Source organism: Theropithecus gelada, chromosome 15 (genome assembly GCF_003255815.1).
Source record: "Theropithecus gelada isolate Dixy chromosome 15, Tgel_1.0, whole genome shotgun sequence".
NCBI classification, from domain to species: Eukaryota; Metazoa; Chordata; class Mammalia; order Primates; family Cercopithecidae; genus Theropithecus; species Theropithecus gelada.
Genome location: NC_037683.1, coordinates 32,968,960 through 32,974,795, shown reverse-complemented (window position 1 = coordinate 32,974,795; position 5,836 = coordinate 32,968,960). Strand labels below are relative to the sequence as shown.

The window sequence follows — 5,836 nt, the reverse complement described above, 5'->3', positions numbered from 1 at the left end:
AGCATTCGTGGGCAGGTAGTTGCTTTTTGGATACAACCTGAGGGAACAGTAACAAGGGGGTGGGACATGAGGAAAGGAAGACAGCCAATACCAGTGGTGCCATGTCCAGCTAATCATCACCATGGACAATGGAGGCTGGATTCTGCAGGGACCTTCTGAGGACCATAGAGAAAGTCCTTCAAAATTGTCTGCCTGACGGTGAGAAATGGGGTCACAAAATCCACCTGCTTTCTGCCCCCATTGGTTAAGGATTGCCCCATAGGTGGTTAACTCCCTTGCATTTTCAAGTTTTCCTGAGCGTAGATGTTGAGCAGGGTCCCATGGTTGCCCTTCTTCTTGATGTTCCAGAAGCCCCAGGATGGTAAGTCAGCAAGGTGGAGGTGCAGCTGGGGGCATTGCCTAGATCCCACTGGCAATGGCTAGGGTAGAAGGTGGGTTGAAAAGATGTGAGGCAGGGCACGGGTGTGAATGTAAGATCTCATGACAGTTTGAGACTGGGGAGAGGTGAATAGGGACAGAAAGTCCATTTAGGCAACAATTGGTGCCATAGACCAGGTAATAAGTAGTGAGGGAGGGAGGCAAATCACTTGGAGTGAGAAGGAAGGGGAGGTACCATTTTTAGAACGATTAGAGAGCTAGAATCCTTGGGGCTTGGTGACCGCTTGGATGTGGGAGACGAGAGACAGTGACTGGAATGGTTTTTGGGTGTTCAGCTGGGGCACTAGACAAAGGGCGGTACTGCTCACCCAAACAAGAGACTCAGAAGTTGGAGGAGGTTTATTTATCCATTTGTTTTCATGGAACAGATTTTTTTCCCCTTTTCAGGTGGAGAGAAAATGAACCCTCAGCTTTCCTGTAAGCCTCCACTAAGTGACTCCCTGTCTGCATGAAACAGAAAGAATTTCCAAAATCATGCAAGTGGGGTTAGGACAGGGTGGGTGGTGTATGCTTGACTTGCCTTTTTTTTTTTTTTTTTTTTTTTTGCCTCCATTGCTCTTACATCTACAGAGCAACTACTTTCTTCTCTACTGGCTTGTAGGCACATAGAGTCCTGATGCTGGAAAGACCCTCTCTTTGTGTGGAAAGAAATGCTGGGAACAATGAAGTGATGCACCTGTGTTCATGCCGTGAGTTGGGATGTGAATGCTGACTGTAACCCAGGCCTGGTTCTTATTCCTCTTCCCTTCCCTTGCATGTCTCCTGTAGCTCCTTTCTGTTCACTGCCTGCTTTCTTATCTTAGAATGGGCCTAGAGATACCACGAGGTTTTGGTCATCATTCCCTATTCAAACAAGCAAGCAAACACAAAGCATAGTCTGTGTACAGCCTTTAAAACATGCGATGCCATTTTCCAGTTACTGCCTCCCTCCAGCCCCAGTTATCTCCTCTTCCATCCAGGGTGAAACTGGTCCACCGAGCAGTAGTGTGATCTTTCCAAGGTCTCATGATCAGGAAGAAGAGGTGAGACCTGGATCTGAAACCAGGCTTTCTAGATCTTTCTCTATTTCTAATGTTGGGTTGAAATCATGTCCTTGGTGCCCCCAACATATATATATATAACATATCTAAGCTTCTAGCACATAGCAGCTACCCATTCGGTGCTATTTTCCTCTCTTTCTCCTCTGATCTCTTTCTATCAAACCATGCTGTTGCTCCCAAAGTTCCTCCAGCCAGTACTTTCCTGAGGAGTTCCTGGATTACTCTGTGCCTTTATAGAAAAGAAGAATGGTCAATACACTTCTTGCAGCCCAGACAATGTCTCTAACTGCTCTGAGCCTACATCTCATGGCCCTCAGGATAAAGTCCAGACCCTTAACTTGGCATCAAGGTATTCCACGTGCACCCCAACCTCTGTAATTCTGCCTTCTCTTTGAAACCATTCTGAAAGCACTGGACAGAGTTCCTTGTCCTCTTGGTTATAGCTCTACAGTTAAAGCACTTAAACCTTCGAAGTCATTGTCTGTTTGGGAAACTGTACCCACCCCAAGACTGCTGCTTGAGAGTCAGACAAACCTTATTGACATCATTTTCCTCTATGAATTAGCACACAGCCTGGTACAGGTAAGTACTCAGTAAATATTTGTTGAATTAATGCCACAATCGATGTATACATAAACCAGTGAATCAATGAATGAAGGTAGTGATACCTGCCCTTAATGAACTTGCAGAGTTATTGTGGTACAGATATAACTATGAGGTTCCAGACAGATACAGAGCATTATTCCCATGGGTTTATAAGATGGACCTTGAAGAGGTAGCACGTGTGCTCATATAACCTGTATTGGCTGCTGTAGGCGTTGCTGTTCAGGTGGCAGGGCTGAGGAGAAACTTGCAAAGTAACCTCATGTATCTTTATGGAAGAAACCAGGTTGTAGTTTCTGAATGGAGCTTGGCATAGACAAAGCATGCAGTTCATATTTAGTATCAATAGTGGCAGATTCAAGCCATGGGGCAGTGTGTATTCCATGCAGTGAGTCACCTGGAAATTCCAAAATGCTCAAATTGATCTTATCTTCTTAACTTCACTCAAATTTCCTGAGTCTCAGTTTTCTCAGCTCTAAATGGAGCCATAAAAGGGAGCACCTCCCAGAGTGATTGTGTAAGAATTATGCAGATTAGACAATGTATGACTGTGGCTCCCAAGGTTCCTCCAGTTAGTGCTTTCCTGAGGAGTTTCTGGATCACTCTGTTCCTTTACAGAAAAACAAAAATTGTAACTAGACTCAAGCATTGCCTGTGTACAGTCTTTAGAGTGTCCAATGCCATTTTTCAGTTATTACTGCCCTTCAGCCCCAATTTTCTCCTCTTTCATTCAGGGTGAACTGCTCCACAGAGCAGTAGAGTGATCTTCTCATGGTCTTCCGAGTGACAACTGGTTGGAGCAAATGTTCACTCTCTAGCTAGCATCTAGACATAGAGTAACGAGCATCAGCCTAGTACGTGCCCTGGCTTGAGAATCTGCCCTATAGAAGTGCACAATATTACATTATGTACTTACAAAGATCTCACTTTCCAACTGGGGCTTGGCAGAGTGGCTCCTGCAAAGAAGGGTGGTGAGAAGAAAAATGGCCATTCTGCCATCAACGAAGCAGTGACCCAAGAATATACCGTCATCATTTCACAAGCGCATCCACGGAGTGGGCTTCAAGAAGCATCCCCGCCAGACATTCAAAGAGATCCGGAAATTTGCCATGAAGGAGACGGGAACTCCAGATGTGCGCATTGATACTAGGTGCAACAAACTTGTCCGAGCCAAAGGGATAAGGAATGTCCCATGTGGTATCTATGTGCAGTTGTCCAGAAAACGTAATGAGGATGAAGATTCACCAAGTAAGTTGTATACTTTGGTTGCCTATGTACCAGCTACCACTTTCAAAAATCTACAGACAGTCAGTGTGGATGGGAACTAACCACTGATTGTCAAATACGTCAAATACAGTTATACAATTGTCACCACCCCCACTGCCCCGCAAAAAAAAAAAAAAAAAAAAAAGAAGACCTACAGGAAGCTGCTCTGAAGAGGAGAGCCATAGGCCACGTATCTTCATTCCTTCAATCTGCATGGTTGATTCTGGTCTTGTTTGGTTTAGAAAACAGCTTCATTTATTAACAGAAGGGCATAGGGCTAAGAATAGGCCCTCTGGAAGAAGGTGATTTGAAAGAGATAGGTCCTCAGGACCCCAGCCAAGAGACCTCAGATGTCAGACCAGGCACTTGTCAAAGCAGGAAATGAGACTTGTGTCAGGAGTGAGGGGGAGGCTGGGGTATCAATGAGTACATCTTGTCCTAGATGGGGGTGTTCTGTAGCAGCCCAGGGGCACAGAGCTGACTCACCAGACAACAGACACAGCAGCAGTGACCAGCACATGACTGCTCTCAGACAGGAGTTGGCATTGGACTATGCTTCTAAATTATATATACCACACTGCTGCATTGATTCGGACAGCGCAGGGTAGGGCTGGACTTTTAAGCTGAAGGCCTTGTGGATTGCTGGAGATTGGGCCTGGGGAAAGCAGGAGCTGACAGCTTCATTCTCACTTTTTGTACAGACAGTAGTTAAATATATTCTCTGCTTGACTCGAAGCTATTGTGTTGGTAAAGACCCTGTCCCAGTCTTTGGTCTTCTCTGTATTACTGGAACTGAGCATGATGCCAGGCACATGGGAGGTGTTCAGTAAATCACTGCAGAAGTTAAGAATAAACATGTAGAGCTGGGGAATGTGTGTTTTGGGGTGGGGGAAGGTGGACACATTGACCTAAGAAAAGTGTAACTCTAGGATTTGAAATCTTACCTTCTTCAACCTGAGACCTTCTCAGGTAATTGTAGACAGGATTCATGAACACAATTCCAGGGCGAACACACTTCATGTTGATGCAGAGTATCTGGGACTTGGAAGAAACAACTCCTTATCGGAAGGATAATTTAACAATTATGAACTGAGGCCTAACAGAAGGTCACCTAACATGTCTGTGTCTGCTTCCTCATCTGTAAAACAAGGAGCTAATGCCTGTTCATGGGGTAACTGAGGAGTTGGTGACATGACATGTGAGAAATTATCAGTCCACAGCACAGCTTGATAAATGTTTGTTGGATGGCAAATGCCATTCTGGTGACTAAAGTTCACCATGGCTCAGTTCTGCTTTCTGCCTTGACTCATCCTCCTTGTTGTCTGCCAAAAATCATTCTGTGTCCAACCTAGTTCCTTCTCAAACTAAGAGGTCCATTCACAACACCAGCTGGCATCAGGTAGGAAGCCACCCTTGGTCATCTGCTGCTCATTATTGGGGAACAGACAGTGATGGACAGGCAGACTTTGAAAGTGGAGCTGAGTCCTGAGCACTGAGCATGTGATCCCTCATTGAAGCCACTTTGAGCGGAGAGGAAACTAGTCAGTAGTGTCACCTACTGCTGGTAGCAGGGTGGTCTTATTTTAGCAATGCCTCTGAGCTCATGCAAGTATCACTTGGGAAGCAGGATTAGGTTTGCTAAATATATAGTTAAATAAGGCAAAATATCAGAGAAGAGGCACAGATGAAGGTTATGGATTTATAAAGCAATAGATTGGGAAAAGGCCATGATAGTTTCTTTATCAATTCCCTAAGAAAAATAAGCACAAAGCAGCAAATTTCAACTGTAGAGAGCACGTGCAGAGACTCACAGGGAGAACCATTAGTGGGTTGAAGGCTGGGATGCATCACTGAAGAGAGGAAGAGAAGAGAATCTGTATTTACTGGCTGCATGACTTGAGCCAGGCCTTTCCCATGTACACTGTAGTCCTACATGGGAGAGATTACTATCTCTGTTTTAGTGAAATGGAAACTAGTGCTCAGGTGTGTTAAGTAACTCGCACACACCCATAATATTTGTGAGTGTCAGAGCTGGGCCTTGTATGTCCAAAGGGCATTGTTCTATGGAATCACACTGTCCAGGAGCCCTTCTGGTTTATAAAGAAACTTTTAATGTAAATCTTGTCTAATTATTGTGGCAAAGATCAGAGAAGCAGGACTTCAGGTTGAACCTTCTACTTAAAGAGAGTGTTGGGAATACTCTAATCAAATTTCCATTGCAGTCTACCACTCCATTTTTGACATGTTCCCATAATGGCCTAGTTGTCCAAACCATGGCTCTATTGACAGGTGTATTCTCCTTTATTTCTCTAAAGCATGAAACTCCACCGACCCCATCTCTGTTCTTGTTTGGCTCTACCTGTCATCAGCCATAAACTAATCCCATACTCCCAGCTTTTCCCCCTGTTAAAAGCTCCCAGCTCTAATACAACTTCCAACGTGGAAGCCAGAGTGATCTTCTCGAATTCTGGATCTACTAATGTCCCAAC

At 44.7% G+C, this 5,836-nt stretch overlaps 1 pseudogene; it reads left to right on the top strand.

The window, feature by feature from the left end:
- The first annotated feature begins 1,340 nt into the window (after nucleotides 1–1,340).
- On the top strand, nucleotides 1,341–3,420 carry LOC112607692 (annotated as a pseudogene).
- Nucleotides 3,421–5,836: the final 2,416 nt, after the last annotated feature.